We start from the raw sequence: 22746 nt of genomic DNA, 5'->3' as shown, positions 1-22746 counted from the left end.
AAGGACAATGATCAGCTCTTCCCTCTGGGGGCAGGAAACTGCAAACTCCCCTTTGTCTCCTGGAAGTGACTCATAGGGAGGGGGAAAGGAGGAACCAGCCAGGTGACAGGACACTCAGGTTACCACCACAACTCCTCCCTCAACCCCTCCTTTCTGTAATGTATGCATGATGTTTCTGGGGGTGGGCTTGACCTAGAGGATGGGAATTTCAAAAGTTTTTATAAGGTCTTGCACACCATCTTTCTGGGTCTTTCCTCTCTCCTGCGATTGAGGGGAACACCCTGTTGCAACAGTTCAATAAAGGCCAAGCCTACAGGCTGCTGTTTTGCTCCAAGTTATCCTGGTTGGTGTCTTTGTTTTTGTCCAAGGGAGCCCTCGGATTTTTCCGGTAACACTGCCAACATTTTCGTGTGTACACAATTTCCCCCCTTATATTCAACAAACTTTTTCCAATCTTCTCTTTTTTTATATAATATTTTTTATTAATTTTCACAATTAAACAGTAAATATAAACCATGGGGAAAAAGAAATAATAATAATAATAAAATTAGAAAAGAAAACGTTTTCTCACCGTATTAGATCCACATTTTGGAATTGCGCGGATCCGATCGACTTCCCTCCATTCCCTCCCTGGTTCTTTTGGGGCATCTTATATTATACATGTCTATAATTTACTTATCCTTAATTATTTCCAAATTTAAACATTCGCCTTAATATTACAAGTGTTTGTTTTTTTAAAAAAACCTGCTATTGTGTTAATATATTCAATAAACATTTTCCAATCTTCTCTAGACGTACGTTCTTCTTGTTCTCTTATTCTATATGTTAAGTCTGCCTATTCTGGCCTGCAAGTTTTTATGGAGTGTGCATTTGAGCTGGTGGCGTGCACTGCTCCCGGCTGGAGATGCTATCAGTCGTGTGGCCTTTTCTGGCACATTGCTAAACTCCAAGGATCAAAGTCCAATCTGTCTGGAGAGAGACACTTGTGGCTAATGAAAAACTAGCATGCGCCACCTTGAGCAGGGAACTACGTCAGCTCTGGAAGCTGCTAATAGAATCCGGTCCTACCCCATTCATTCCCCCACAATGAAGCATGCCTGGCCGGTCACACCGTAGGGCTAAAGATCAACATCAAAGCAGGTGTGATGCAGAAGGTCTGCAATCAGATTCCAAACATTTCTTCCTTTTTTCCAAAATATTCTCTTTTTCTTTTGGAGCTGACATGCTTATAACTTTATTGAACAATGATTGTGCAAACTTCAACTGCACTCCACAGGAAAGGTTAAGTGGCTGAAGGTATTGATCATAGCTGGATTCTGAAAATATTTATTGAGGGTGTTCAAGAGATCATAGAATCATAGAATCATAGAGTTGGAAGAGACCACAAGGGCCATCGAGTCCAACCCCCTGCCAAGCAGGAAACACCATCAGAGCACTCCTGACATATGGTTGTCAAGCCTCTGCTTAAAGACCTCCAAAGTAGGAGACTCCACCACACTCCTGGGCAGCAAATTCCACTGTCGAACAGCTCTTACTGTCAGGAAGTTCTTCCTAATGTTTAGGTGGAATCTTCTTTCTTGTAGTTTGGATCCATTGCTCCGTGTCCGCTTCTCTGGAGCAGCAGAAAACAACCTTTCTCCCTCCTCTATGTGACATCCTTTTATATATTTGAACATGGCTATCATATAGTTTGGGGGATGGCAAGAAAAATTGATGACGTATGCAGAACTGGCTAAATTGACATAGAAACTGCGGGACAAGTTCAACTGTGACTTTAAGGAAGAACGGGAGCTTTTTTCAAATTATCTAAAAAGACAACAAAATGAATTGGACTTCTTGGCAGGGTTTGAATAAACATACACCAATTTATTGGTTGATAACATGATAGATAGATAACGTAAGGTACCTCTGGTTAAGTACTTAATTCGTTCCGGAGGTCTGTACTTAACCTGAAACTGTTCTTAACCTGAAGCACCACTTTAGCTAATGGGGCCTCCTGCTGCCGCCAGAGCACAATTTCTGTTCTCATCCTGAAGCAAAGTTCTTAACCTGAAGCACTATTTCTGGGTTAGCGGAGTCTGTAACCTGAAGCGTCTGTAGCCCGAGGTACCACTGTATGTACAAGTTTATAACATGCAGAGAATAATATATGCTGAGAAATCAAAGAGGGGAGCTGAGGGAAGTTTTGGGGGGGTTGATGGGGGTGGGAAAAAAGGGGGAAAATAATGAATATGATATGTTTTGAAATTTTGTTATGCTGAAATTGTTAATAAAAAATATTTTAAAAAAGAAGAGATAGTTTGGGGGGTACCACCCGAGGTACCACTGTATGTAATTAGGGATGGGTGAATCTTTCTGACTTTTCAGTCTTGAATTTAGCTGTGCACATTTCCATGTGATCTTTTTTTAAGTCCTCATGAAAATACATCAACCTTTTAGCGCCAGTTTCTCCCACTGTGCACATTTCCCACTCATATATTTTTTGCATGTAGTTTTTACTACTGCATGCATTTTTATGCACCGTTTGCCCTGGTATATTTGTTTTTGTACGCATCCCTGGGCTGGCAAACAGCACTGCAACGGTCAGGAAAGCGCGAATTCCAAAGGCTGGCTCCAGCCTTTCTGTTTGCGCATTGTCTTGGAAAGCGCGGATTCTATAGGTTTGCCTTTAACTCAGGAATAAATGGAAGCTCTTCCCTGTCCTGCTTGCAGCGCTTGGTGATGCCACCTCAGAGTTAAACTGCTGCTGGTTCTTATCTAGAACAAATGGCGTCAAACTGGAAGCTGAAAAATAACACATTTTCAGGCTTAATGGATAGAAATGTGTTTTGCAGATAGCAGCCAAACAACCTGTAGAACTTGGGGGAGGAAACTTGTTTAAAAAACCCCTGACTTTCCTTCCTTCCTTCCTTCCTTCCTTCCTTCCTTCCTTCCTTCCTTCCTTCCTCCCTCCCCTAAGCTCACCAAAGACAGCACACTCAACAAGCACTGAGTTCAGAGCCCATGTTGTGCACCAGCCAGGCTGCTCCTGGTCTGAATGGCCTGTTCATAGCTAAGGAGCGCATTCCACCTTTGCTCACAGTCTGAAGTGGCTTGGCTCTTTGCAGCGCGACCCCTCTCTCTGAGCTATTATTTTGGCCACGCCTTCCTAATTTTAGGCTCCATTGGCCCTGCCTGGCTGGTCTATATAATGCACACCTTTTGCCACCTGGGGGAGGGCTGTCCAAGGCAGCCACCAACCACCCAGCCCAGATCAACCAGCAAGAGAAGGTAAGGAGACTGGGAGGAGGGGTGGTTCGAGATGAAGTGGTGGGGTAGACTTGGAAGGGGGTCTTTTTAAAAAATATATAATTTTTAATTAATTTTTCAACATATCATTTTCAACATTAATTAAACATTCTTTCATTTCTTACACCTTTTTTTTTTACTTCCATCAGTCACACTTGAAATTTTTCCAATGTATTCACTTAATATACATTTCTTTCTTCCACTATTACATTTAAATCTCAAAACTAACACCTCTCTTCTTTCTTTACTTTGCAACTTTTCATATATTTCTCCTTACAAAACTTCTTGTAGTCCTACTAGCGTAATTTGTTGATTGCAATTGTTTTTCAAATAGCTCGTATATTTCTTCCAATCTTCTGTGAAGCTCTGGTCCCACAGGTTTCGAATCCTTCCTGTCATTTTATCCAATTCTGCGTAGTCCATTAATTTTGTCTGCCATTCTTCTTTCGTCGGAATTTCTTCTTGCCTTCATTTCTGGGCTAACAATACTCTTGCCGCTGTTGTTGCATATAAAAACAATTTCACAGCTTACCTATTGATATCTTCACCTATAATACCAAATAAAAATGCTTCTGGTATATTTCAACATCTTTTTCAACTCATTATATATCATTTCCCAGAAGATTTTTACTTTCTTACATTCCCACCACATATGAGAAAATGTTCCTTCTTCTTTTTCTTTACATTTCCAACACTTATTACTTGTCTTATACATTTTAGCTAATTTCACAGGTGTAATATACCCGGAAGGGGGTCTTGTGTTTGATTGCACAATCATAGAACTGTAGCTTTGGAAAGGACCCCCCAGGAGCCATTGCATGTCCCACCCCCTGCAGTGCAGGAATCGCAGCTAAGGAATCCCTCACAGGTGCTCATCCAAACTCTGATTAGAAACCTCCAGTGAAGGGAGCCCTTTCCAAGCAAGTCCATTCTGCTGCTGAGCAGCTCTTACCACCAGAAAGTCCTTCCTGATGTTGAGCATAGGCGCCGACTCCCTGGGGCCTGAGGGGGCCCGAGCCCCCTCAAAAATTTGTTTGGGGGGGGGCTCGGCCCCCCCAATAATCTCGGGCGCCCCTCCAGCAGAGCGCCACCGCCGCCCTTCCCCCAGCCCAAAATGCACAGGGTCGGGCTGCATGCCTCCTGCCCTCCCTCCCGAGCAAAAGCTCCACCCAATTTCCTTCGGAGCTGATTAATAGGCGCAGCACGCTCTCCCCTATTCGCTCACGAGGAGGTGGCGCCACTTTATTTGCATATTCATGAGCTTATTTATTATTCATGAGCTTTCATTTATTATTTATTATTTATTATTCATGGGCTCCCCCAATATTTTTTATAAGTCGGCGCCCCTGATGTTGAGTCTTGTCATTTGAATCTATCGGTCCTGGTCCTCCTCGCTGGAGCAGGAGAAAACAATTTCTCCTCCATTTTCTGTGTGGCAGCCGTTCTCTTGTCCCCTCTCAAGTCTCCTCTTCTCCACCCAGAACCTACCCAAGATCTAGTCAGCCATTGTGGTGTAGTGGTTAAGAGCAGTGGACTCGTAATCTGGTAATCACTTCCCTGCTCCTCCACATGCAGCTGCTGGGTGACCTTGGGCTAGTCACGCGTCTCTGAAGTCTCTCAGCCCCACTCACCTCACCGAGTGTTTGTTGTGGGGGAGGAAGGGGAAGGAGATTGTTAGCCGCTTTGAGACTCCTTTGGGTAGTGATAAAGCAGGATATCACATCCAAACTCCTCCTCCTGCTCAGTGGAGGAGATCTAGAGCTGGAATATCCCCAACAGACAGGCAAAACCAAGCTGCAGACCCTGTTGAGATTAACCTTGGAGACTGTCAAGACCCAGGGCTCACCCACACTTGCCTCTAGCCATAGCTGTCAACTTTCCCCTTTTCTTGCGAGGAATCCTATTTGGAATAAGGGAATTTCCCTTTAAAAAAGGGAAATGTTGACAGCTATGGCTTCTAGCCCTGCTCTTTCCAGGCACAGGTCTGAGCTTAAAGGTTCCCCCGGGTCCGAGGCTGGTGGTTGTTCCCCCATGAAAACAAAATCTCTCCTTCTTTTGTCTGTCTTATTTTCTTCCTTTATCTTGCTGAAATTACACTCCACCTTTTCCTCTAAGGAGTTCAAGGTTTCATACCTGGTCTCACCCAGGTCTCAGTCTGACACTCTAATCACCACGTCCATTCCCTCCTACAGTCCTCAGGTGAAAAGAGGGACATTGTATTCGACATCAGTACAGTGGTACCTCAGGTTAAGAACTTAATTTGTTCTGGAGGTCTGTTCTTAACCTGAAACTGTTCTTAACCTGAAACACCACTTAAGCTAATGGGGCCTCCCGCTGCCGCCACACTGCCACTGCACGATTTCTGTTCTCATCCTGAAGCAAAGTTCTTAACCCGAGGTAATATTTCTGGGTTAGTGGAGTCTGTAACCTGAAGCATATGTAACCCGAGGTACCACTGTATCACTGCTGCCCTGCTTTTTTGCATGTTAAATGATTTAAATTTAAGTTTTCCATGATACAGAAACCTCCCAAAGCCCAGCTAGCTCCAGCACCCACGCTGGACTCCAATTCCCTCCTTGCTAACTTGTGCAAAGGACATCGCAAGTTTCCTTTGAAATGCACCATTTAATGCTTGCTTCTTGCAAATTGCCATTATGCCTACACGAGATACGTTTTGGGCTAAGAGAGCGAACCTTACATTTTGGGGAAAGCAAGCCGTATCCTGATTTGCAAGTGAAATCTACTCAGAGTCGAGAGTGGATTTCATGCTCTTTATTCAGCTCATAGTGGTGAGGAGGAATGGAAGTTCCCCCCGAATGTCTGCTTTATATACATTATTTACACAATGGGCCCCACATGATTGGCTAATTCTGGAATTCACATGTGAGCCAATCAGGTTGCGGATTCACTTCCACCTGGAGTTGGGTTGGGTGGCTCTTGTGGACCAATCAGACTGCTGCATTCTGGATCCTATTGTTCTAGGACCAATCAGACTGCTGCATTCCGGATCCTATTGTTCTAGGACCAATCAGACTGCTGCCTTTTGGATCCTATTGTTCTGGGACCAATCAGACTGCTGCATTCCGAATCCTATTGTTCTAGGACCAATCAGACTGCTGCATTCTGAATCCTATTGTTCTAGGGCCAATCAGACTGCTGCATTCTGAATCCTATTGTTCTAGGGCCAATCAGACTGCTGCATTCTGAATCCTATTGTTCTAGGACCAATCAGACTGCTGCATTCTGAATCCTATTGTTCTAGGGCCAATCAGACTGCTGCATTCTGAATCCTATTGTTCTAGGAACAATCAGACTGCTGCATTCTGAATCCTATTGTTCTAGGACCAATCAGACTGCTGCATTCTGAATCCTATTGTTCTAGGGCCAATCAGACTGCTGCATTCTGAATCCTATTGTTCTAGGGCCAATCAGACTGCTGCATTCTGAATCCTATTGTTCTAGGACCAATCAGACTGCTGCATTCTGAATCCTATTGTTCTAGGACCAATCAGACTGCTGCCTTTTGAATCCTATTATTCTGGGACCAATCAGACTGCTGCATTCTGAATCCTATTGTTCTAGGACCAATCAGACTGCTGCCTTTTGAATCCTATTATTCTGGGACCAATCAGACTGCTGCATTCTGGATCCTATTGTTCTAGGGCCAATCAGACTGCTGCATTTTTGATCCTATTCAACTCAGTACAGTGGTACCTCAGGTTAAGTACTGGTACTTAATTTGTTCCGGTGGTCCGTTCTTAACCTGAAACTGTTCTTAACCTGAAGCACCACTTTAGCTAATGGGGCCTCCTGCTGCCGCCGCCGCGCGATTTCTGTTCTCATCCTGAAGCAAAGTTCTTAACCCGAGGTACTATTTCTGGGTTAGCGGCAGTGGCGTAGCGTGGGTTGTCAGCACCCGGGGCAAGGCAAGTAATTTGCGCCCCCTAACCCGTGGATTTGCGCCCCCTAACCCCCACATGTTGCGCCCGGTGCGGCCGCCCCCCCCTGCACCTCCCACGCTACGCCACTGGTTAGCGGAGTCTGTAACCTGAGGCGTCTGTAACCCGAGGTACCACTGTATATAACAGCAAGTCAGGAATAAAACAGGCTTTATTGTTTATTGTTAGACAAATATGTCATGTGACAAAGACACCTGAGAGCCGAAGCAGCCAAGCAGGCTGGGAAGTGCTGGGACTGCACAATCATTTGGGCCGAGTCCAGTTATTCAGGCGTAACTGCTAACTGGGGAGTCATTCTGTCATGTGACAGTTTCACTTTTGTGTTTTCTGTAAGATGTCAGTGAGAGTCTGTCTGCTTCACCTATGAACAGAGTCTGTATGGAATCTCAGTCAAACTGTTTGGAACCATGTTGTTTATGAAGAAGTTTATTTTAATTCAGTAAAGCTCTTATTCTTTAAAACTCTGCATTATTAATTTACGCTGCGCGTCAAAATAGTCATCAGTTTGATCCAGAACGTCCATGGCCTTCTTGCATGAGAAACAGCATAAAGGTTACAAATATAGTAAGAATTCCAGAAGGTCATGAAGGGCCACAGTGGCTTTTCTAAGTATAAAAATGTAAGCGGGACTGACACTTTGAAGCAGGGTCAGCAAACTTTTTCAGCAGGGGTCCAGTCCACTGTCCCTCAGACCTTGTGGGAGGCTGGACTATATTTTGAAAAATAATAATAAATGCACGAATTCCTATGCCCCACAAATAACCCAGAGATGCATTTTAAATGAAAGAACACATACTACTCATGTATGAATACACGCATATTCCCAGACGGTCTGCCCGCCAGATTTAGAAGGTGATTGGGCCACATCCGGCCCCCGGGCCTTAGTCTGCCTACCCATGCTTTGAAGCATCAGTATGGACCAGCTCAAAGGCAGACCCCATAAAAACTTGCACCCCTATCACCACCTGTCTTTTCTGCACCTGGTCTTTAAGTTTCTGCTTGGAAGAATTGTGAGCTAGAGACGTGCTGCTTTAATGAAGGAGGCCAGACAAAGCCCTTTGACGCATTTTGGTTGTCTCTCTTTCTCCAGGTTGCTGCAGAAGCCGCCATGGCCCAGACCGTCCTTCTGAGTGTCGCCCTTCTGAGTGTCGTCCTCTCCTTCCATGGCGCCTTGGGCATCAGTGGCTGCAGAGTCACTCAAACCGGGCTGGAAAACTGTAAGGGAATCTGCCCCTGCGAATGTGCCACTTAAAATCCCCAAGCCAACCATTTATTTATTTTGCACAAAACCCCCAGGTAGCTCAACGCTTGGTGTGTTTCTCAGATGCAACAACCACCCATACGAACAGGTTCCAGACACGGTTCCTTGCCCTGCCTCCCCTCCCTCAGAGAACCAGGGGAACTGTAGTTTTGCGAGGGCGCAAAGAGTTCTTGGGCCTGCACCTTTCCTCGGATTCCTTCCTTGTGCACCACCAGCTACGACCTTTAAGACATTCTGGAGCTGTGTGGCATCTATAGGGCTGTGGTTGGCATCTGTCTGTCTTCAGAGACATTGGAGTGTGCCTCCGGGGGTGAAGTCAAGCTGCTGCACTAGGAGCACCAAAGTGACCTCTCTGGGGCACAAGCCTGGGCAGTGTGTCCGGAGGTCCTGGGATGCCCAGAGGCCCCACTGATGTGGTCCAGAGGAAAGCAGAGCAATGTGATGGAGCCTTTTCTTCTCCCAAAGATTCCCTGCAAGGCAGTGGGGGTTTCGGATGAGCACTTTCCTTCCCCTAGATGGGTTCCCTTCCCAGGCGGGCAAGGTTCAGCCAGACGTTCCAACTTCCAGATACCTGCTGAAAACTTTTGCAATTATTCCATCAGGCTTGAGCAGGCAATTAAGAACGGCATCTTTCTGTAAGAGCTAGCTGACCTCTGATTATATTTTTTTTATACAACTTTATATACAGTGGTGCCCCGCAAGACGAAATTAATTCGTTCCGCAATTTTTGTCGTCTAGCGAATTTTTCGTCTTGCAAAGCACGAAATCCCATAGGAATGCATTGAAAATCAATTAATGCGTTCCTATGGTCAAAAAAAGTCGAAACAAAGCCAAATTTGGTACAACAACAGTTTATTAACTGCTCTTTAAAGTCACACATACTGTAAAGAGCAGTTCAAAAATTGAAGGGAAAATAAATTAACTTTATAAACAAAACATGTCTTTGTTTTTAGACAAAGGAAACAAAGCCGCGAGACGTTTTCGTCTTGCGAAGCAAGCCCATAGGGAAATTTCGTCTTGCGAGGCAAATCGAAAACGGAAAAACCTTTCGTCTAGCGAGTTTTTTGTCTTGCGAGGCATTCGTCTTGTGAGGTACCACTGTACAGTGAAACATGGAAAATTAGAATATCGTGGAAAAGTTCATTAATTTCAGTAATTCAACTTAAAAGGTGAAACTAATATATGAGATAGACTTATGACATGCAAAGCGAGATATGTCAAGCCTTTATTTGTTATAATTGTGATGATCATGGTGATGAAAACCCCAAATTAACAATCTCAGAAAATTAGAATATTAAATGAAATCAGCAAAACAAGGATTGCAAATAGCTGTACACCATGATCATCACAATTATAACAAATAAAGGCTTGACATATCTCGCTTTGCATGTCATGAGTCTACCTCATATATTACTTTCACCTTTTCAGTTGAATTACTGAAATTAATGAACTTTTCTCATGGCCACGACTTTCCCAATGCTGAAGGTGGAAGACTGCTGGCTTGCACCAACCCTGGCTTGTTCCAGGGCATTGAAGAACCTGGTCCTTGCCTCTCCCTTCTCCAATAATCTCCTGTTTGTGTTGTCTTTACAGATTGCCGTTCCACAAAAGCTTACTGGGTGCAATTAATGCAAGGTCCTATCCAACAGCTCCCTGTCCCCGCCCTTCCTGGTCTGGTTGGGTGAGTAATGATCTTCCTGCCGGGAAATGTTTAGATGCTTTTATGGGAGACAAGTTCACCTCTCCAAGTTGCTGTGGGTTCTTTTTTCTCTTGGAATCCTGGAAGCCAAGACCCAAGTTTGGGGCAAGCGCTCTTTGGTGAGAAGACTCTCCAGCAGAGATGTAGCATGGCAAAACACACAGCAAAGAGAAGTGTAGAAATCTAGGCTGTGAAACCTTTCAAATGTGTCCTTCTGGTGATTCGCACAATGTCCCCTTTTAAAAGCTTTCCCCAAGCTATCCCACTTCCCTAGCACAGAGAGAGGCCACATATCCGGTAAGTCATAAAGTACTTTACTTACGAACTGTCCAAAGGTCAGGTTCATGTGCTTTTCCATACAGCAATCAGAAAAGCTGCACAGGCAGTTTAAAATGTTGCTTAGTTATAAAAGGTAAAAGTAGAGGAGAGAAATGCTAGTTTCAGACTCCATTCTTTCTGAAACAAAAGAGGCTGGTTAAAGCCATGCGACTGGAGCAAACAGCTCAGACCTCCTCACATGCTGTCATCCACACGCTTCGTCTAAATCGGTGGTCCCCATACTTTTGGGGGCTACTGCCCCTTTGGTTCCATAAACCCATCTCCAATGCCCCTTGCCTTACCCTCTAGAAAGCCTTATTCAGAATGGTGGTTTGCATGACCTACTAAGAAGAACCACACAGTGAAATTCAAAACTGTCATGGTGACTTGTACATTTATTCAAAATCCAAATGAAACCGTTCAATCAAATGGATGAATGTTATCCAGTGATGCCAGATTTTCAAGGTCTGATAAGTTTTTTGCAACTCCAGCACCTCCTTGCCTCTTAGCGCCCCACCCTGGGTAATCCCACTGCCCCCCCCCCGGTGGCAGTACCTCTCCTAGCATCTATACATATCCGTACAAAGACTATGAGCCCAGAATTGATTATTGATGGATGCCAGTAGAGTCTCTTAAGAAGAGAGACCGAAGAAAAGGGAAATACCAGGAGAATCTAGCCTGCCTTAAAACATCCTGGATTACTTAAACTACAAGGCTAAAGCTAGCCTATCAAAGCTTCCCTTTTAAGCTGCAAAGTGATGGCACTCTGCTGAACTCACAAATGTGAGCAAGGAAGGATAATATCCAATAAATAGATCCTCTCCTGGCATCTATAAACATTCCTACAAGTACTGCCCACTTTGGAAACCATTGGTCTCTAAAACAATGGCTGTCACCCACCTCAATAGAACTTTGCCAATTAATCAGATTCCTAATAATAATAATAATAATAATAATAATAATAATAATAACAACAACAATAATTTATTTATACCCCACCCATCTGGCTGGGCCTCCCCAGCCACTCTGGGCGGCTTCCAACAGAATATTAAAATACAATAATCTATTAAACATTAAAAGCTTCCTGAAACAGAGCCGCATTCAGAGGTCTTCTAAAAGTCTGGTAGTTGTTTTTCTTTTTTAACATCTGGTGGGAGGGCGTTCCACAGGGCGGGCACCACTACCGAGAAGGCCCTCTGCCTGGTTCCCTGTAACTTGGCATCTCACAGCGAGGGAACCGCCAGAAGGCCCTCAGAGCTGGACCTCAGTGTCTGGGCAGAATGATGGGGGTGGAGACGCTCCTTCAGGTATACGGGACCGAGGCCGTTTAGGGCTTTAAAGGTCAGCACCAACACTTTGAATTGTGCCTGGAAACATACTGGGAGCCAATGTTGGTCTTTCAAGACCGGTGTTATGTGGTCTCGGCGGCCGCTCCCAGTCACCAGTCTAGCTGCTGCATTCTGGATTAGTTGCAGTTTTCGGGTCACCTTCAAAGGGAACCCAATGTAGAGTGCATTGCAGTAGTCCAAGTGAGAGATAACTAGAGCATGCACCACTCTGGTGACACAGTCTGCCGGCAGGTAGGGTCTCAGCCTGCGTACCAGATGAGTCCAAAATGTCTCCCAGGCTGCGCACCTGGTCCTTCAGGGGCACAGTTACCCCATTCAGGACCTCCACACCTGCCTACCTCCTGTCCCCCCAAAACAGTACTTCTGTCTTGTCAGGATTCAACCTCAATCTGTTAGCCGCCATCCATCCTCCAACCGCCTCCAGACACTCACACAGGACCTTCACCGCCTTCACCGGTTCTGATTTAAAAGAGAGGTAGAGCTGGGTATCATCCGCATACTGATGAACACCCAACCCAACCCCCCTGATGATCTCTCCCAGCGGCTGCATGTAGATGTTGAAAAGCATGGGGGATAGGACAGAACCCTGAGGCACCCCACAAGTGAGAGCTCAGGGGTCTGAACACTCATCCCCCCCCACTTTCTCAACATGGCCCAGGATGAAGGAGTGGAACCACTGTGTGACAGTGCCCCCAACTCCCAGCCCCTCTAGACGGTCCAGAAGGATGTTATGGTTGATGGTATCAAAGGCCACAGAGAGAAACAGCTCTCATCTTTGTCCCTAGCCCACCGGAGATCATCGACCAGCGACCAAGGCAGTTTCAGTCCCATGATGAGGCCATGATGAGGCCTGAATCCCGACTTGAAGGGATCCAAATGGTCCACTTCTTCCAGGCGTGCTTGGAGTTGTTCAGCAACCACCCGCTCAATCATCTTGCCCAAGAATGGAAGATTTGAGACTGGGCAATAGTTGGCCATCGTGGCCGCATCTAAAGATGGTTTTTTTAAGAAGCGGTTTGATTACCGCCTCTTTCAGCGGGTCTGGGAAGGCTCCCTCACAGAGGGAAGCATTCACCACCCCACGAAGCCCATCGCCCAGCCCTTCCCGGCTAGCTTTTATAAGCCAGGATGGGCAAGGATCAAGGAAACAGGTGGTTGGTTTCACTCGTCCAAGCAGCCTGTCCACATCCTCGGAGGTAACAAATTGGAATTGATCCCACGCCACTTGACTAGACAGGTATCTAGCACTCTCCTGCCCCGGCCCTGCTCCCACGGTGGAGTCTACCTCTTCCCGAATCTGAGCGACTTTATCTGCAAAAAACTTTGCAAAATCAATGCAGGAGTTCATGTGGCCCGTATCTCTTAATGAATTGCTTCAAAGGTGCATATATCTGCATGGGGGTAAAAACCCCAAGACCCCAATACTTGGGCAGCCTCCTTCCTTTTTTGCTTTTGATGGTCACACGCAGTCGCATAGTAGTAAATGCTGACACGCCGGAGCTTGCGGTGACCTTAGCCAGAAGATCCCTTGTCCACCATGGAAATGGCTGGCAAAGGGTTGTGTCGCAAGGAGTGTGTTTTCCTTGGGTCGTGGAAACTTCAGCTGGCGCTGCTCAGCCCCCTCCTAACAGCTCCTTTTCCTTTTCTGCAGCTGCCGATTCACTGTCCTGACATTTGAGAGTGTGAGCGTGGCTTTCAGGCCGCCCTATGGAGTGGACATTGTTGTGTGCTTCATGGTCCAGATCAAGTGCTCTTTGCTGTGAGTAAGATGCATCCTGGGTCGCTGGGCAGATTTGGGAGACCCTTCGTTGCCGAGAGTTGTCAAGACAAAACCGCAAAAGCCTTTGCACCCGCTCTGCCCGGCTGCTCGCGCACGGCAGGACTCTCCCCTTGGCCGTGAGCTCTGTGGTTTGAGGACAGGGGGGTGCTGATCTCTTGGCACCCCCTTCCCCTTGGCGCCTGCTGGGCGTAAGGGGCCAGTCTATTCTGGCTGGGTGGGAAAGGGAACCCCAGAGGTGAAAAGGGGCAGATCAACAAAGGCAAACCTGGCCTTTGCTCACTAGGCAAGTGAAGGAACATCTCCACACGCCAAGATGAAATATGCAGGAGAATGAATGAAAGGAACACGTGGCCTGGCTCATGACATCCTCTGTCTTGCATTTAAGAGCGCTAAAGAAAAATCGGATGGGAGGGTGGCTCTCCAGATGATTTGTCATTTCACATCGTCCCCTGACAGCATGGCTAAGGGCACATAGGAACATCGGGGGCTGCTTTTTGCCTGCTCATCTAACTGCATGCTGTCTGCGCTCTGGATGGACCTTCATAATATGGCCATCGTTCTCTTCTTTCTCTTTCTCTTTCTCTTTCTCTTTCTCTTTCTCTTTCTCTTTCTCTTTCTCTTAAGGCCTTTCTTTTCTTTTCGTTCTTTCTTTTTTCTTTTTTTTATAAATTTTTTATTGGTTTTCCACAATTTTTATAAACACAAACAATACACAATACAAACAAACAAACACATAAACAAACATGTATAATTTCAAATCCTTATTTCTTTTTTTTTTTATAAAATTTTTTATTGCGTTTCTTTCCATAGGTTAACAGATTTGTTTACATAGCAACATGCAAGAAACATTTTTTTTTTTAATATATGAAGAAAAATAAGAAAAAGAAGAAAAAGTTAAGTAACTTTCACAACGTCCTTCAACAGTTCGCTTTCTTTTTGGACCTCCTCACATCCTCTCAACATTGCATTCATTATTCTAGCCAGTTCAGCAATTTGTTATCTTGTTTCACATCTTATTGTACCTTTGAGTTTATTATGTTACCAATTTCGGAAGTTTGTAATTTAGTTTTAGCACTCTTAATAGACATAATATTTTGTTTCTAATTTATCTCGTTTTTTCATCAATACTTACTTTATCATTTACTTAGATAAATTGCAGAAGCATAACGTTTCTCAAATCCTTATTTCTTAAACCTTACTTCATCGACTTCCCCATACTGCCCCTTTCGACATCCCAATTTCCATTTTAATTTCAGCAAATCCTCCCCTTTAAGTTTATCAAATTTTCCCTTGTTCTTTTCTTTTACTTAACCTTTTGCAGCTGTAATCCCCTTTTTCCAATACCATCAACATTTTAGCATTCATTAATTTTACAATATTTCTTAAGATAAATTTTGAATTTCTTCCAATCTTCCTCCACCGTCTCTTTCCCTTGGTCTCGGATTCTGCCAGTCATTTCAGCCAGTCCCATATAGTCTATCACCTTCGTCTGCCATTCTTCCAGAGTGGGTAGATCCTGTGTCTTCCAATACTTTGCGATGAGTATTCTTGCTGCTGTTGTAGCATACATAAAGAATGTTCTGTCTTTCTTTGGCACCAATTGGCCGACAATACCCAAGAGAAAGGCTTCTGGTTTCTTGGGAAAAGTACATTTAAGTACCTTTTTCATTTCATTATATATCATTTCCCAGAAAGCCTTAATCTTCGGGCACGTCCACCAAAGGTGGTAAAAAGTACCTTCAGTTTCTTTACATTTCCAACACTTGTCATCAGGCAAATGGTAGATTTTTGCTAGCTTGACTGGGGTCATGTACCACCTGTAAATCATTTTCATAATATTCTCTCTTAAGGCATTACATGCCGTAAATTTTATACCGGTGGTCCACAACTGTTCCCAGTCAGCAAACATAATATTATGACCAATGTCTTGTGCCCACTTAATCATAGCTGATTTCACTGTTTCATCTTGTGTATTCCATTTCAGCAGCAAGTTGTACATTCTTGACAAGTTCTTAGTATTGGGTTCTAGCAGTTCTGTTTCTTTTCGTTCTTTCTGCCTTTGTTCTTTTTTCCCAATTAAGTAGCTGTTTTAATTCCGTATATTATAAAAATATACTTTGCTGTGGGTTTGTATTTTTGTATATCTTTGAATAGGTATCTCTATCTATCATCTATCTATCATCTATCTATCTATCTATCTATCTATCATCTATCTATCTATCATCTATCATCTATCTATCATCTATCTATCTATCTATCTATCTATCTATCTATCTATCTATCTATCCATCTATCATCTATCATCTGCTGCTGCTGCTGCACTGTGAGTTGGGAAGGCCGCTCCCTCCTCAGGCTGATTCCACCAGGCCCAGGGGGCGGGGCCAGACTGACTCACCACTGCCACAGCTTAAGAGGCCGCACGAGGCACCGGAACACCACTGCTGCTGCTGCACTGTGAGTTGGGAAGGCCGCTCCCTCCTCAGGCTGATTCCACCAGGCCCAGGGGGCGGGGCCTAGACTGACTCACCACTGCCACAGCTTAAGAGGCCGCACGAGGCACCGGAACACCACTGCTGCTGCTGCACTGTGAGTTGGGAAGGCTGCTCCCTCCTCAGGCTGATTCCACCAGGCCCAGGGGGCGGGGCCTAGACTGACTCACCACTGCCACAGCTTAAGAGGCCACACGAGGCACCGGAACACCATTGCTGCTGCTGCACTGTGAGTTGGGAAGGCCGCTCCCTCCTCAGGCTGATTCCACCAGGCCCAGGGGGCGGGGCCTAGACTGACTCACCACTGCCACAGCTTAAGAGGCCGCACGAGGCACCGGAACACCATTGCTGCTGCTGCACTGTGAGTTGGGAAGGCCGCTCCCTCCTCAGGCTGATTCCACCAGGCCCAGGGGGCGGGGCCTAGACTGACTCACCACTGCCACAGCTTAAGAGGCCACACGAGGCACCGGAACACCATTGCTGCTGCTGCACTGTGAGTTGGGAAGGCCGCTCCCTCCTCAGGCTGATTCCACCAGGCCCAGGGGGCGGGGCCTAGACTGACTCACCACTGCCACAGCTTAAGAGGCCACACGAGGCACCGGAACACCATTGCTGCTGCTGCACTGTGAGTTGGGAAGGCCGCTCCCTCCTCAGGCTGATTCCACCAGGCCCAGGGGGCGGGGCCTAGACTGACTCACCACTCCCACAGCTTAAGAGGCCACACGAGGCACCGGAACACCATTGCTGCTGCTGCACTGTGAGTTGGGAAGGCCGCTCCCTCCTCAGGCTGATTCCACCAGGCCCAGGGGGCGGGGCCTAGACTGACTCACCACTGCCACAGCTTAAGAGGCCACACGAGGCACCGGAACACCATTGCTGCTGCTGCACTGTGAGTTGGGAAGGCCGCTCCCTCCTCAGGCTGATTCCACCAGGCCCAGGGGGCGGGGCCTAGACTGACTCACCACTGCCACAGCTTAAGAGGCCGCACGAGGCACCGGAACACCACTGCTGCTGCTGCACTGTGAGTTGGGAAGGCCGCTCCCTCCTCAGGCTGATTCCACCAGGCCCAGGGGGCGGGGCCTAGACTGACTCACCACTGCCACAGCTTAAGAGGCCGCACGAGGCACCGGAACACCATTGCTGCGGCTCCACCGTGGGGGTTGAGGAAGGCCGCTCCCTCCTGTAGGCACACTCCTCCAGGCCTAGGGGGCAGGGCCCACACTCGCCACCGCTACTGTTTTAAGGACACTGATGTTGCCGCGGCAAATGCTTAATATGTTTTTATATATTTTAAAATGTTTTATAGGGGTTTTTATTTTTTACTTTGTTGTCCCACCGTGAACGGTGGTTTTTATTGATGTATTTCTATTTTGTTCTGTTTTAGTTTGGTTTGGGGTTGGCTATTGAGTGAGGTGGGGATTTGTTGTGTTGGTACAATTGTTTTGATTTGACTTGTTTCTATTCTGTAAATGGAGGTTGGTTTGAGGCTTGGGATTGCGACCGTGGAGGGGCGAGGGAGGTATGGCGGTGGGGGCAGATGTCATAGGCGAAGGGGATCGAGATATGGATATGCTCGTACCCCTTCCAATCTGCGCCCCATCCCGAGGGACGAAGGTAGGGTGAGCAAGGATTACTCACCTCCGTCACTGGTGTTGTGCAATGCCAGGTCTATAGGCAAAAAAACCGCCACCCTGCGAGACTTCTTCACCTCGCAGGGGGTTGACCTGGCTTGTGTGACGGAGACCTGGGTGCGCGAAGGGGAAACTGTTACCTTACGAGAGATGGCGCCCCCAGGTTTCTCCGTCCTCCACCAGTCGCGGACTGTGGGCCGGGGGGGAGGGGTGGCATTATTAATCCGAGAAGACTGTTCTTTCAGGGCTCTACCATCGCCATCGATCCCCGGCATTGAATGTGTTGGCCTAGTGTGGGGCTCCGAGGTGAGCTTGGCTGTCTGGCTGGTGTACCGGCCACCTAGCGCACCAGCAGCCACCCTGTCAGGCCTGTTGGAGGCGGTGGCCGGCTGGGCCTTGGAGTTCCCCAACCTATTGGTACTGGGGGACTTCAACATCCATGCTGATGCCACTCCCTCCTCACAGGCTCTGGACCTGGTGTCTTCCATGGCGACACTAGGGCTCTCCCAGTTTGTTTCGGGCCCCACACATCAAGCAGGCCACACGCTGGATCTGATCTTTGGCGCCGGTATAGATGTGATCATGTCTCCCTCGATGAAGGTGCCATGGTCTGATCACTACGCACTGAAAGCCAGGATTGATTTTCCACCCCCACCCCGCTTAGGTGGCGAGCCAATTTGGGCTCGCCCGCGGAGGCTGATGGACCCTGATAGATTCCGTCAGGCCTTGCGGGACCTTGCTCCCCCTGGCGACTCATTGACTGAGCTTGTTGAGGGCTGGAATACCCAGCTCCTGGCAGCCATCGATGAGATCGCACCTAAGCGCCCTCTGCGACCCCACAGAAACCGGGCCCCCTGGTTTACCGAGGAGCTTCGGAAAATGAAGCGGGACCTCAGACGGCTAGAGCGAGTATGGCGGGGTGCCCGTGACGGAGCCTCAAGAACATCTTATAGGGTTTTTATGAAAACCTATGAGATGGCAGTGAAGGCCGCTAAGAAGTCTTACTTCTCGGCCTCCATTGCATCCGCTAGCTCTCGCCCGGCGCAATTATTTAGCATAATTCGGTCTCTAACGTCCGTTGAAGGACAGCCAAATTTAAATAACAATCTGACACACAGCTGTGAGGCATTTGCGAGCTTTTTTGCGGAGAAGGTCCTGTTGCTCCGCCATGACCTCCCTGCCAATTTGGATACAATAAAGGAACTGGAGGCCCCTCGACTGTCCTCGGGTCCAGTATTGGACCACTTTGACCGGATATCTCCAGCCGATGTGGACAGATTCCTCCAAGCTGGAAAGCCCACCACCTGTCCTCTTGACCCGTGCCCGTCATGGCTGATTAGAGCGTGTCCAGACGAGGTGCGGGCCCCCCTGGGGGATATCATCAATTTGTCCCTTGGCACCGGGATATTCCCAGGGGACCTGAAGGAGGCGGTGGTGCGTCCGCTCTTAAAGAAAACATCGTTAGATCCCTTAGATCTATCCAATTACCGCCCGGTCTCGAATCTTCCATTCCTGGGTAAGGTGATTGAGAGAGCGGTTGCTGAACAGCTTGGTAGGTTTCTGGATGAAACATCTGCTTTGGATCCATTCCAGTCCGGCTTCCGTGCTGGTCATGGGACCGAGACGGCTCTGGTCGCCCTAACAGATGATCTCCGCAGGCAGCTGGATCGAGGCGGGTCGGGGCTGCTGATTCTTCTAGATCTGTCAGCAGCCTTTGACATGGTCGATCACGAACTCCTGGACCACCGCCTTGCCGACGTGGGGATCCAGGGCACAGTCCTTCAATGGCTGCGCTCGTTTCTCTCTGATCGGGGACAGAGGGTGGCGCTTGGGGGGGAATTGTCATCGCGTCACTCCTTGGTGTGTGGAGTGCCTCAGGGTGCGATTCTCTCCCCGATGCTTTTTAACATCTTTATGCGCCCCCTCGCCCAGCTTGTCCGGAGTTTTGGGCTGGGTTGCCATCAGTATGCTGATGACACCCAACTCTATCTCTTGATGGATGGCCATCCTAACTCGGCCCCAGACACACTGACCAGATGTCTGGAAGCTGTGGCTGGATGGTTACGTGGGAGCCGGTTGAAGTTAAATCCTTCGAAGACAGAGGTCCTCTGGCTGGGGCGGGACGATATGGGATCGAGGGGGCAACTCCCATCTCTTGCGGGGGTGCAATTAGTGCCAGCACCGTCTGTTAAGAGTTTGGGTGTAATCTTCGATACCTCCCTCTCTATGGAGGCGCAGATTACAGCTATAACAAAGGCGGCATTTTTCCATCTCCGCCAAGCTAAGCAGTTGGCCCCTTATCTCTCTCGCCCTGACCTAGCCACTGTGATCCATGCGACGGTCACCTCCAGACTGGATTATTGTAACTCGCTCTACGTGGGGCTGCCCTTGAGACTGACCCAGAAACTCCAGCGGGTGCAGAATGCCGCAGCGAGACTCCTTACGGGGTCTTCGCTGCGGGATCACATTCATCCGGTGCTATACCAGCTGCACTGGCTCCCGGTGGAGTACAGGATCAGGTTTAAGGTGCTGGTTTTAACCTTTAAAGCCCTATACGGCCTAGGACCCTCGTACCTACGGGACCGCCTCTCCTGGTATGCCCCACAGAGAAACCTACGGTCTACAAATAATAACACCCTCAAGGTCCCAGGCCTCAGAGAGGTTAGGCTGGCCTCAACTAGAGCCAGGGCCTTCTCGGCTGCAGCCCCAACCTGGTGGAATGCTCTGACACAAGAGACCAGGGCCCTGCGGGACTTGACATCTTTCCGCAGGGCCTGCAAGACAGAGTTGTTCCGCCAGGCCTTTAGTCAGGGCGCAGCCTGACATCCTCCTCTGGCAACCTGCACAGAATTTTGTTTAATCGGTTGCCACCAATGTGATTTTAACTAATTTTTATAATGAAATTTTTTTAGAATGTGTCATTATTTGATTGTTTATTTGATTGTTGTTAGCCGCCCTGAGCCCGGCTCAGCTGGGGAGGGCGGGATATAAATAAAATTTATTATTATTATTATTATTATTATTATTATTATTATTATTATTATTATTATTATTATCATCTATCTATCATCATCTATCTATCTTTCTATCTATCTATCTAGGAAATATTGAGCAGAAGACAAGGGAATAAAAAAATGTTTGATGTTTCTCATCTTTGTCTAGAGGAGCATTTCTACTGACATTTTCCTGCCTTTTGCATGCAAATTAAACCGAAGAGAAAAATTAGTGGCTATATTTTACAGATTTCCTTGAGCACTTTAATAGGTTGCAAATATTGGCCCTTAAATTTTCAAGGGGAGGAAGGTAATCTTTTGTAATATTGTTGCAGGATATATGAGCATTCCCAGAGCAAGATTATAAAATTTTTAGAAGCAAGGAAGAATTCCACCCCACCGGTTCCTCCGCTAGGGAGCATGATTTATAAGCAAATTTCAAGATTAGTCCCCCTCTCAAGATAATTTCACTTCCTTATTCCTTTCTTGTAAACTGCTGTCTTTTGCAATGATTCACCCATCACGGGAGTGGGGGGGGGTGAAGGGATGCCAGGACGCTGGGGCAGCTAAATCCCATTTGATTCCTCCAATATGGCGCCCTGTGCAAGCCCCAAATTTGGCTGCCCCAAATGGATCTTCTCCATCACAGATCTGCACAATTCTGTGCCCCCTGATTCTGCTCCATTACTGGCAGTGGCTCTCCGGTCTTATCTGAAGATGCCAAGATTTGAACCTGGGACCATTTGTGTTCAGAGCGCACGCCTGGCCACTGAGCCGTGCCTCGTCTGGGGTGGTGTTGGCGGCCATAGTGCCCTCGTTTCGGCCTCGCCTCTCGAATCAGGGATGGATAGCAGCTGACCTTCCTCTCCTCTCTGCTTAGGCTGCTACAGGCCACAGTGCACGTCGCATTTTGTGCTACCATCCGGCTGGCGGTGGTACCTTTGGGGCTGAGCTTTGGCAGCTGCTCTTCGGAGTACGTGGAAGTCAAAGTAGACCAAATGATCGAGTAGGTGATGCGCAATGACCTTTCCTTGGCGGGGGGACGGGACAGGTGGGGGACGGTTGAGCGCCTCTCTTTCCCACAACAAGGGGAAATGCCCTGAGCCGTCAAAGGTGTGTGAGATTCCAGCCAAGTCTATCACCAGATCTAGGAAAGCAGCTTGTTCAGGGGCCACTGTGGAAGGAGGTGTGGGTCCAGAACTGGCCTCCACAGTCACTTACGGACTCACTGTTCAAACCGTGTTTATGGAAGACAATCTTCCTCGGCTACGAGGGATCGCCCAAGAAGAAAGACCCGGGGAGGCAAAGGGCTACAGCTTCCATGCAGGGGTGGAGTGCATGAAAATGCTGCCCAGGTGGGGTGTGCAAGGCGCCCCCCCAGGGGTGTGGTGCGGAGGGAACCCGTTGCAAGCAATGGGGCAGGGGCTCACTCCTGCCCCCAGTCCTGGAGAGGGCGCAGCAGTATTGCAACCCAACCCTAACCCACTTTCTGCCAGAGCTGCTGGGCCGGCCGTGAGGAAGCAGGATCTGAACTTCACCCTCCATGCTCTCCAGCACCCCCTGCTGGCAGGGCACAAGGGGGATCTCTGCCGGGGGGCTGGTTCAATTGCAATTATGGGAAGCGATGCATAAATGAAATGAACGATAACAACAGAATATGAAGAAAGGAAAGAGGAGCAGGATTCCAAAGAACTTAATTCCTGCTTCTTCTTCTTTCGTAGGTTGCAGCTGTCAGTAGTGGAGAAAATCCTGGCCCCTGGGCTGAATCCTGTGGTAGGTCTCACAGAGCATTTTATCTCCCCTCTGCTAGCAGGCCCACATCAACAAAGAGGTTCCAAAAAGCAGGAAGCAAAGTCAGTTGATCGGAGGCCTCTGCCTCTGCAATGCTCTCTTCAGGCGAATCTGGTGTCTCTTGTGCATCTATGCTTTATTGTTGTTGTTTAGTTGTGTCCGACTCACAGTGACCCCCTGGACCAGAG

General features: G+C 47.6%; 1 long non-coding RNA gene across 1 annotated transcript; it reads left to right on the top strand.

The window, feature by feature from the left end:
* The first annotated feature begins 2905 nt into the window (after positions 1 to 2905).
* On the top strand, positions 2906 to 10171 carry LOC308588457. The gene is made up of 3 exons (XR_014008786.1): positions 2906 to 3270; positions 8338 to 8464; positions 10102 to 10171. It is a non-coding gene; the product is annotated as an uncharacterized lncRNA (long non-coding RNA).
* The last annotated feature ends 12575 nt before the right edge of the window (positions 10172 to 22746 follow it).

Source organism: Podarcis bocagei (assembly GCF_964188305.1).
Source record: "Podarcis bocagei genome assembly, chromosome: 5".
Classification (NCBI taxonomy): Eukaryota; Metazoa; Chordata; class Lepidosauria; order Squamata; family Lacertidae; genus Podarcis; species Podarcis bocagei.
The sequence above is the reverse complement of the archived record's forward strand: the minus strand, read 5'-3'. Positions and strand labels throughout refer to the sequence as shown.